General features: G+C 43.8%; 1 pseudogene across 1 annotated transcript; it reads right to left on the bottom strand.

Annotated features, from left to right (window-relative positions):
• Window positions 1-3,842: 3,842 nt before the first annotated feature.
• LOC147419504 (exocyst complex component EXO70A1 pseudogene) lies at window positions 3,843-6,480 on the bottom strand (annotated as a pseudogene). The gene is made up of 2 exons (XR_015187114.1): window positions 6,243-6,480; window positions 3,843-6,161 (listed from the first exon to the last, which is right to left on the bottom strand). The product of XR_015187114.1 is annotated as an exocyst complex component EXO70A1 pseudogene (transcript).
• Between the last annotated feature and the right edge of the window lie 5,038 nt (window positions 6,481-11,518).

Here is an 11,518-nt window from a genome sequence, read left to right as displayed (position 1 = left end):
AAAATATCTACATCACAACTATAAATTTAATAAATTGTAAAACACTAGGTGTTGCCAAAAGTTCAATACTGGCAGCTTTATTCCATCAACAACTATCGCATTATTGTTCTCCACGTACTAGTCACTGATCTGGCGAATTTGCACTAATGCTACCTAACCCGACGAATCTCCATTTAGGTTTGTGCTGCCTAAATCGATGAATCTATACTAATGCCGCTTGAACCGGCAAATCTGTATTTGGGTTTGTGTTGCTTAAATCAACGAATCTAAACTAGTACTAACTAAATCGACGAATCTATACTTAAAAGAGAAGCATTGCTTAAATCGAAGAATCTGTGTCTTTAGGTGTGTGGTATGCGAGTATCAAGTGTTGGTAGTGCGGATGTAGCGATGCTTTGAATATTCATTGACACTCTTCCAAGGAGAGACTTTTATATCATATCAAATATCTTTTGTACAAATTTTCCATGCGGAAAGTGGTGAGGCCGTGGTCAAGGGTTGATTCAGGAATCATGATTTCTTTGTCATCCTCGATCGAGGAGGGTTAGTTGTGGAAGGGGTATCAGGAGTAGGTCCCTTGTGTGGTCTCAATAAACTGACATGAAAGGAGTTATATATTTTTCAATGTGAAGGAATGCCCAAGCAAAACGTATTGTTATGGATCTTTTCAAGGATTTTAAACCCTAATTCCAAAACTTCCTACACTCTATTTAGGGTTTTGCCAATGTACTCGAGCCACTATGACATTTGCAAGCTCAATCAATTTAATGAATGAAATTATTGGTGTCCCAATTATGTTTTCTATTATGTTTCAATGTTCTTAACATTTTAAATGTGCTCTCTATTGCACCGGCACCAGACAATGGCATCGAGTGGCACTATCATTCCTTGGCAAACAGAGCCTGTTTGGGCAAGGGTTTGATTACTCATTTGCTCAACAAGGGTCATTGCTTCTTGGTGTCTGCAAAGTCTTTGTTGCCTTCTCAATGCCCTCAAGACCTAGCAATGCCAAAACTAAGTCCCAATTAAGATATTGGATGCCTATACATTCCATGCCCAAATCAATGAGAAGTTTGTGTCAACCTTGTACAAGGGCTTCAAAAAAATTCACAAGCAACCATGCCATGCCAGATCCTTCAAAAACAATGGAAACTCCTTAAAAGCATCAGTGTGCAAGTTGTTTGTCACCTCCATATTGATGGAGCCCTCACAGGGGCATCTTCACATTCTCAAGGCTTGACTTAGCAAATTGCATGAGAAGCGCATCACATCGGGCCACCATAGTTTTATTTTGAAGCTAGTGAATAAGTTTGCCATGATCTCCACCTCAAGTTTTTTCAAATTAGCCCATATTCATTTCGACAAAGAACTTTCAAATATGCCATGGAAATCCAAAAGATGACCTTTTAGATACGATATTAAAATCCAAACTCTGAGTTACTACCATGCAAGCTTATAACTGCCTTGTTAGAGTAAAAGCCCCAATACCAAGATAATCACGAGAAGTAACATGAGTCCCCCCAGTAGACGGACAGGTCCGCCTTGGAGCACTCTCATTGGAGGAATATAGAGTTCAACCCCCGTTCTCTTTTGTCCCGTTTTGTGCTCGTGTGGCCTTAATGTCATGAGCACATTTTTTGCCTCGAAATTTGCACAAATGAAGCGGAAAACCTGCTTGCTGCGTCGGATCCAAAAATGCCAGTTTTGCCAAATAAAGGACTCCTACGCGCACTCTCTGAATCATTCCAAGCGTAAAATCTCTCTCCATAGCTCTCACTTGTCCTTAACCTGGTGCTTTTACCCTAAAAGCTTCTCGCAAAGTTTGACCACAATCAAGGTGAAGTTCCACTAATAGGCGTTCTCTTGACAATTTCGTCTACAAGCTACCATTTGAGTGTTGCTAAAGCCATTTGAGTTTCTGAGTACACCTATTTTTTTGTTGAAGAGCGTACTTTGCGTTTAGACTAACAAGGTGGTCGCGCGAGCACCAATCATCAATCAGATATAATTGGTGCTACTATGCCATAAATCGGCATAGCCACAAAAAGACTTGCATAGTTATGTATTATACTCGTGCAAGGGTGGCCATGCAAGAGGCATAGTTATCAAATAAAATAACTGGTAACTTTGCTTTGTGTGACCACTACCTAAGCAAGAACTTATAGGCACCCATCAACCATCTGACTAACTGAGCAAAATTGTTGAGGGATTCTAAGTGATTGATGGTTTCAATAAGGATCCATTTTTGCTCTCTAAAAACTTATGATGACAACCAAGCTTCAAGTCCCACTCCATTGCACTCTGCTGCAACCTGCATATTAAAGCATTCTGTCGGTAATGGAGGCAAGAGACGTCTACGGAGCGATGATGTCCCAGCATTTAATTTCCCTTAAGATTTCCGGTTGGCTGTTTGAACGACGGTTGGTCTCATGTAGTCTGCAGAGGGTGACCAATGCAAGCGCAAAACAGAACCTGAGTGCAAATAATTTTGAAGGCCGACTTTCTCATCACCACTTAGTTGTAGGGTGGAGACAGAAGTGTGCCTTTCCTCATTCCCCTCTATGGTTTTCTGTTTTCGGAGTCGGGTAGGGCACGCCCGGCCGCTCCCCTCATACACCAAAAAAGTATACAAGAAGAACGACCAGGACTATGCACCCAGAAACCGAAGGCAGACGCTCTATGGTCTATCTTAAGAAGGCCAAAAAATTGCAGAAAGAACAAGAATACAGGCGAACAAGAATATTCAAAGACTATAAAAGCTACTCTTCATAATTAAATCTCTGTTCCTTGCAAGAGCTTTTTTGACATGCTAATTCACACCCCTTAAAAGGAGAAGAAAGGCATACATATTTTTGGGATACAATGCTTGACTCAGCCCATGAGACATGAAGTGAAAATGTTCCTACTCAGACTAAAGCTAAGAACCAAGCCAAATCTTCACTTGCAATTTACCATTTGACAAGTGTTTTGGTCAGTCTACAGTTCATAATTTCATGCTTTCTTTGATCTATGAAGGTACATAGTAACATTTCAACGTTTCTTGTTTGCAAAAACATGCAAGTATGGATGGGGCTTTCCTTGGTGAGACCATTCAGCACAAGAAGCGGTAACCAAAGAAACGGAAACAGAAAAGCTGGAGTTTCAGAGTTTTGGTCAAGGTTGAAATGGTTCAGAAATGGGCATTTCTTTTAATTAACTCAGTGTACAAACTATTATAGGACTAAAACATACACAAAGCCACCCAAAATGCCCACAAGCCACAATATGCGTGTAAAGAAGCCACAAGAGTCACTTACCCATTAAAACTCGGTGTGTGTGTTTGTGTGTGTGTGTGTGTGTGTGTGTGTGAGAGAGAGAGAGAGAGAGAGAGAGAGAGAGAGAGAGAGAGAGAGAGAGATGCAAGTGCATAAAAATGATACTTGAGCTAATGGTGAGAAACAGCCAGTCCATTTCCTCTGGGAAGAAATGGCGTTTCTTGTTACTATGGGCGAGACACGGCCACCCTTCCATGCCTCTAAAAGAAAAACTTCTAGAAGTAATACTACTCAACTTTGAAAGTGACCACAATATACCTGTAGATAATTACCTAATTAATTGTTAATAATTGCTTACTAATACGGACAATGGCATCTAATAACATGTATAGACTTGATCATACAATTGGGAGCAGAGGTCGAAGTGTTTCTACATAAACAAAGAGTGCCTTCTCCACCTTTTGTCAAAGAACAGCTTACCATGTCTTCAAATCCACATTGGTGTAATCAAAATTTTCTTTGTGCATGTCCGAGGAAGCCTCGCTCGTTACAAAACTAGTCATGCAACACAGGAAAATTGGTCCCAAAAAAGACAACAGGCGGACAAACCTTTTACGGAACCTGAGAAATACTTCGTAATACATTTGATTGATTGTTGAATGGCTGAGAAGAGAAGAGTCAATACTGTACAATGAACCAAAAGCAAAGTCGTGAAAAAACTGATTCACCTGTTTGTGTAGGGATAAATCCCCTACTGAGCGCTTCCTGTTGCCGGAAACGACTTCCGCTTAATCAAAGACGCTGACGCTGAGCTTCCATCAAAGAGGTCATTCAAGTAGCCTTCCAAATCCTCTGCTGTGTATTTTACGTACTTCTCCGGGTGCCGCGCGTCTAAGTGATTTTGGAACCGGCCAAGAAATGATCGATATGCGGGGAGGATCATTTCTGTGATCGAAATTCGCAACTCCGTGCATAGCTGAGGGTCCCAAACAACCCAACTACATTGAGCTTTCACGTTCTCCTCAAAAGCTGCATTGAAATTCTTAAACCTTTCCTTAAGCACATTTCTCGACGTGCTGCTCGCCGATCCCCCACTGATATTTATTCCCTCATCCTTCAAACACATGAGAACCTTGGTCCATGCTGTTCTCCTATAGCTATTGTGGTACTGACGCAATTTACCTGAGTTTCGCTTTATCCATTCGTCGCCGACTAGTTTCCTCACATCCGATGCTTTAATCTTCTGGCAGATGTAGTGGATATTATTCATCAAAAAGATGTAAGTTAAGGCTGAATCTTTGTACAATTTGGACTTAGCATCAAGGTTTTTCTCTAGATTTTCCATCAAGCTAAGAGTAACTGCAGAAAGAGGGCTTTGATCAGGCACTCTCTGGTTAGGGTTACCCCCACCTTGATTGCTAGATCTCTCCAAAAGCAGCTGATTCATTGTTTCTGTGTAATCACATAGAAACTTCATGTAATTCATGACATAGCGTGCTAGTGGATGGACCGCACCCCCCGGAACAGGATTTCTTGATGTCTCTCTCTGGATTGCATTCTCAAATTCTGCAAAAGTGCCACGTGCAGCATCCCCTAGCCTCGACAAGATAGCCGACGCCTCAGATTTTGCACTTTCCCCAAATATGGTTTCGATCGTTGAGAGCAGATCCCGCAAACACTCATACATATCAAGGATTTTGAAGAGCTTTTCTGGAGCTCGCCGGCCTATCGCTATGGCTTCGCCAAAGTTTAGAAGCTGTGTAAGGCTGGTCTTTGCCACATCGACAAAACACTCATCCGAGAGGGCGCGTGCATCTGCGAATATGCTTTCACATAGATGCTTTTCACTAGGAAAGAGATTTCCTAGAGCAACCTTCATGGCTCGTGTCCACTTGCTAATCTCTGCCTCGAGCAGCTCCCATGGCATTCTCTGCACTTCCTCAAAAGTGAATTTCTCTTGCCCTAGCTTTTGCAGGCTTTCTTCTACAATTCCCTTTCTGATACTAACATACACTTGTCCGCATTCGACATCATAACCCGAACGCAACATTCGGACTGCAATGCTGTGCAGATCTGTGACAACCTCAGGGGGTAAAAGATCAATGATTGTGTCGCCAATAGAGTGCGATTTCGCTATGCCCTCATCACCATCGGGGCTCTCCTCATCATCAGTAACGTCCTTAGCAAGATGCTCGGACTCCTCTTCCACCCTTCTACTGCTGCAGCTACTGCTGCTAAAGCTGAAGCCACCATTAAAGCCTGAGCAATTTGATGTGAGGCTTGTCATCCAATCAGGATCTGCTGGCTCGCTGTGCTTTTGGAGAACATGGCAGAACTCGGATTCCAAGCGAAGCATCGCAAATTGAAGAGCATTCTGTGCATGATCTGTGAGGCGAGTAGCCTCTGGAGAAGATGAGGCCGACAATGAATCGACAAATTCATGCAAGGAGTCGACGGCATCAAGGTAAGGGCGTACCTCCTCCAGATGATCTGAGAAAAGAAACGTCTGTGTGGTTGATGCACTAAAATCCCACTTCATGATAATCTGCTCTGCAGATCGAAGAACTGTGGGTAGCTCATCCTCATCATCGCCACCATTGTTATCCTCATCTTCATCGTCGTCATCATCCTCATCATCAGATGACAAGGAAGAGCGTTGATCTCTGCCGCTTTGAGAGCCCACATCTGACCGTGCACATGGAGAGTCGCTTGCATTGCTGCGAGAGACATTAAGGCTGAATCGGGAGAAGCGATCGTCGAACGTGGAGAGGATTCTCATCATGTCATCTGTGTGAGATGAGCTGAGGGTTCGCAAAATATGGTGCGCCGTGGCAACAACGCGGTCATCTCCGCTTGAGCCAGCCATGGCCAGATCAGATGTATCCGATGCCTAGAAAAGCATGGCAGCTGCAACAAAAATTGGGTTGAGAGAGAGAGAGAGAGAGAGAGACAGAGAGAGAGAGAGAGAGCAGGGTGGAGGAGCTTAACTTGTTATGCAGCTCGCCATAGCCACAAGCCCCTGCTTCTGCTGGAAGCTTGATTCTCTTCTGTTGTGATGGGTTGTATGTGGGTGTGCGTTTGATGGTGTGCGCGCGTGTAGAGAGAGGAATCTGTGGCGGAAGCGCAGGGAGAGGCGAGCGGGTCCGTTTCGTGAAGCAAAAACTGCCGGAGGCCCTCGTGCGCTGTCGCTAGGAAACTGCCGCGAAAATGGCCTGCATAATACCCCGGCTTCGACACAGCTCTCTCTCTCTCTCTCTCTCTCTCTCTCTCTCTGTCTGTGTGTGTGTGTGAAAACGCCCACTACGGGCGCACTCACGTCCCAGTAGAATCTGTGTCTCTCACACACATGGGTAGAGGGTAGAATCTGCCTCTCTCTCTCTATGCACTCATCCGTCTGGAACATTTACTACCTCAGCAAATCCACTCCATTCAAATAGATGATGGATTTCAAGGGTGGTCATGGGTTCGATTGTGGTCAGGCGACCCTCAGCACTAAAGGGCACGGGAGCAAAGAGATGGGATCTACGGTTGAGGGTGCGCGCACGAATCTCAAGGAGATTTGAAGGCTCAAAATAATGGGGCGTGGGGTATTGCTCGCACGATTCGAACCCGGGTGGGCACTAGGCGAGGCGCATGGCTTATCCAAGCCCCCATGCGCATATGTTGACCATGGAGGGCAACAAACGCATGATAAGTCAACGTGGACAGGTGTGCCCATGTCCAAGTTTACTTTTCGGTGTCCTAGTTTACTTCTGGTGCATCCTACAGCCCTGCGCGCCTCTGCTTTTGTGCCCCAACTTCTCTGCCATAGATCCCACCTCTGGGGCTTCATTTAATGCCCCGTGCCCTTTAGTGCTGAGGTCAGGCGACCCTGTGTGCTCGTAAGGACATTTGCTTCTACTCGCATGGGATTTGTGTGATTGGAACAAAAAAGGTCTCTTCAAATTATTCCTAATGTGTTAAAATCTGCATCCTCAACATAGAGCATGGGGCACGCTTCATTTGGTTCCATAGGTCATATTCGACCTCCAGGACATAACATCGTCTATCTCTCTTTCTCTCTCTCTCTCTCTCTCTCTCTCTCTCTCACACACACACACACACACACACATGCACACACTCAGTGATGCCTCATACCCAATACGGGTCTATCCCCCCATCCCCTCAAATGAACATAGTGTTCTTTTTTTAATAACAGATCGGGCATTCCCACATGATCAGATACAAAAGCACCTTCGGACATTACTTGGCCGCAATCGAACCCATGACCGGGGTCACAAAGATCTAATGGTCAACCAATTGAGCTAGCTCCCATCGGCAGAACACAGTGTTCTTAAAAAATATTATCCTAAACAGCTTCAAAAAATTAAGCAAGTCAAAAGTTACACATTTCTCCCCACATGTTACAAGTTTTACTAAAAATTATAAAGTGACACATTTTATAGTTTCTCCAAAGTGCAAATTTTATTTCACAAGTAAAAATCAAAATCCAACAGGTGCACTGTAAGCGTTCAAAGGTTTTCTGGAACATTTCAGGAGCATGTGCAAGGACGTGCAAGTGTTGCAAGTTTTGTGACTGGCCAATCCACTCTTCATGCCACTTGCTCCCCACCATCGGCCCGGATGCATTTTCGTAGAAAGCCATCTAGCATGTAGTCATTCATGAAGGCTCATAACCGTCTTCCCCCGTCGAAGAAAGACATATGCACACTACACCTCTCCTCAAAGCTCTCCTAGTAGACACCAACTCAATGGAAGGCACATGAAAACACTCTCTCTCTCTCTCTCTCTCTCTCTCTCTCTCTCTATATATATATATATATATATATATATATATATATCCACACACTAAAGTCTATGCCCACAAAGACACAAGTGAAAAGCATAGTAGTATTAAGAAGTGATCAATTTTTGCTTCCTCAATTGATGACCCCACACTTCTCCACGGCTTTGATTCTTTCACCGTTCACTTTCACACAAAATGTTGCTTTCCTTGTGAAAGTCTTGACTCTTTTGGCAGGAGCATATTCCTAGCTTTCATTTGATAAAGCCCTTCTCTCTCCAAACTCCAAAATATAGTTTTTGCTTCTTCAACATCTTTGGTCCTCGTTTTTGCTCCAAGCTCCAAAGTTCAGAGTATGTATGGTTTCTCTAAGCATGAAACAAAACATTGCAAAAGATTAGTGTTTGTGTGTGTGTGTGTGTGTGTGTGTGTGTGTGTGTGTGTGTGAGTGAGAGAGAGAGAGAGAGACCACGCAGTTCAACATTTTGTTGTTTACAAACATGTCATATCCTGCTAGCTAGCTAAGGAAGGCAACATTGCGTTCAATACATCCAAATATTGCATGTTGTGTACTTTGCCTTCAAGGCTCAAGCCTTGGGTGAAGAACTGGCATAATTTTCAAAGTGAGCATAATTAAATGGGCATTCAAGGACGCTATTGCCCAGCTTTTGTTGTGGGCCTTATCCTTTAAGCAATGACTCCATTGTGCCATGTACCTTATCTTGTGATGTCTCCACAACACTGCGTGCCTTATCTTTTGCTGTCTCCACAACATTGTGAGCTTTATCCTTGGCTATCCATGGAACACTGTCTCAATGTGTTGGATCTCTATGGCTATCAGTTGGCCATAGGCGAGTCTCTCAATCCCATGGATCCTCTTCCCATGTGTAATTGACACATCACCTTCTCGTAGATTTGAGAGACCGCAAGCATAAACTCACTTGGCACTTAGAGTTCTTCCATCCTTCTCCACAAATTGTTACATAAAATCATATCAAAGGCTTTCTTAAAGTCCACAAGGCAACAATACAAACGCTTGCCTTTGAACCGAAACTCCTCCATGAAAACATGAAGAGTGACAAGATGATTGATGGTGCTATGGCGTTGACAAAAACCGGCTTGTCATTTTGCACACTTGCCATTCTCTTCAGCCTAATCATTCAATTTTATCTCCATTATGCACCCAAACAACTTTGCCGTAAGATACCCAATCATTATAGTCTGGTAATTACTTACATTCTTTACATCCCGTCCTTTATGCAAAGGCTTGACCCAATTAGTAAGAGAGAGAGAGAGAGAGAGAGAGAGATACTCGAAGGGTGCACTATTGACAACCCCTTATATAATGTGTGTTCAAAGGATATCGAAAACCCCCCTCTTTTAACATGTTTGAATGAATAAAATAACCCCTTATTTTAGAAGTTTTGATGAAATGGAATATAAAAGCCACTTTTGTTAATGTATCTCTTTAATTTGGATTTAAAAATCCCTCCTATTGAACTCACGTTATACATTAACATGATTACATAGTGCATCCACGAGAGAGAGAGAGAGAGATTTAATTATCGTCCACGGAGGTCAGATATGACACATGCGACCAAAACAAAACATTACATCCGTTCTTTTGGGGTGGACGCGTTAGATATATATATCAATTAGAGACTGAGGGTCCATCAGGGGGGAAAGAAAAAGGATAAGAACAAAATTAAAACCTAAGGGAGTCAGGTAAAGGGGGAGCTAGCTTGGGAGTTCAAAACTCCTGAATGATAGAGCTTTACCACCATGGTAGACTTCCCATTTACCTTGTTTACAAGATTCATGCGTCTCCTTGAGCTTGCTTGAGTTGGTTTGTAGTCAATTCCTCGGCGATCAGAGCTTTGTTCCCTTGAGGCGGTAGGATTGGCATAGCAACCTTGTCCATTCTCCTTTGTTTTTGAAAGTGAGGATGCATTGGTCAGGTGACACACGCATATGTGTGTCGATGATCCAAGAGACAATGTCGAGCTCAATGTTGATTGGTTGAAGAGTGTCGTTGAGCTTGGTGATGGCTTCTTCGAGGGTGTCCTTCTCGGTGCAAAGTCCTCCAATTCTAAGCTTGAGAGCAAGGGCTTCTTGTAGCCGGAATTCTTATAAGGCTGCTTGAATTTCATTGTTGATCTTCTTATGCGTTGTTGCATTGGCCTCTTGTTAAGTTGCCTTGACAGTCTCATTGAGAGAAGCTTTGACTTCGTGTTTTTTGCGAATAGAGTTTCTCCCCCCTTTGCCGCATCCTCAAGCTTACTTAAGCGTTGTTTGATTGCATCATTTTGTGCTTGGATCTGAGCCTCTAGGGATGTGAACCTCGCGTCTTGGCGAGCAGCGGGATCCTTCCTGGGTGCAGCTGCCATAGCAAGAAAACTCTTGCATATGTTGGGGGTCGACCTGTTGAAGGAGGACGTGGCTCGGATAAGCCTTAAGTGTTGTGGGAATAGTGTAACCCTCCCCCCCTCCCTTGAAGGTCGTCTCTATGTAAACCTGTGGGACACTGTCCTTGTGGCTTTTCATGTAGAAGTTGAAGTCAAAGTTAAATAGGGTATCCAACTCCAGGCAGCCCACGGACAGAGCACAACGCCGGCATGGCAGTATTGCCCTCGAGAGGAGCACATCACAACAATGCTACGCGGGGCGAATGAGTGGCTGGAACCTGTCGAAGCTGCAGAAATGGCTGAAGTTGCAGAAGCGACTGAAGCAGTTGGAAAGGGAGCAATTAGAGACGTTTGATCTAGGGCATGGATGGGACAGGCCTGGGCGTCTGTAGGCAGGGCTTTTTGACTTGATCAAGGCGGGTCTAAGAGGTAACGCCCCACCACAGGGCCGCCCTCTTCCCCACACACACATACAAAGAGAGAGAACACAAACTAATGTTGAATCACCTCCGTTCACCCTAGCCAACTACAACTTCAATTCCTACCACTAATGGTGACACAATACAAATGCACTAAATTGTACTCTTGAAGCAACTACATTGAGACTCCTTGCACGATTATATACGCACAGATAGCTAAAATTCTCATCTCCATACTATCATTGTTGTTTAGATTGTGTAGGTTAAGTTGAAGTTGAGCAGATTTGAGAAAAAGAAGAACAGAGGGAGAGAGAGAGAGAGAGAGAAGACTATTTTAACGTCATAAGAAACTATCTCAAGAGACCTTAAAGATCTAACCGACGAGGGGAGAGAGAGAGAGAGAGCATATGGTGTGTCATTTGGTGGCACGACAAACCCTTGTCACACTTATCGTGTGTTTGTGGATACGTGAAGTCGGTCGATGGTGAACGCTGATGATTGCTTGGAACTTACGTAGTGATCATGACTTTGGAGTAAGCTACAAGCAGAAGCAAATTTCTCCACATCAGCTATTGGTATCCTTTGTAAGGCTCATATGCGCTCTCCTCTCTTCTCGCCTACCGAGAACATCTCTACGTTCAAGGGAATGTGATGAAC

The sequence above is a fragment of the Adiantum capillus-veneris genome, chromosome 29 (assembly GCF_014529385.1).
Source record: "Adiantum capillus-veneris isolate H3 chromosome 29, ASM1452938v2, whole genome shotgun sequence".
In the NCBI taxonomy this organism is placed as follows: domain Eukaryota; kingdom Viridiplantae; phylum Streptophyta; class Polypodiopsida; order Polypodiales; family Pteridaceae; genus Adiantum; species Adiantum capillus-veneris.
The sequence above is the reverse complement of the archived record's forward strand: the minus strand, read 5'-3'. Positions and strand labels throughout refer to the sequence as shown.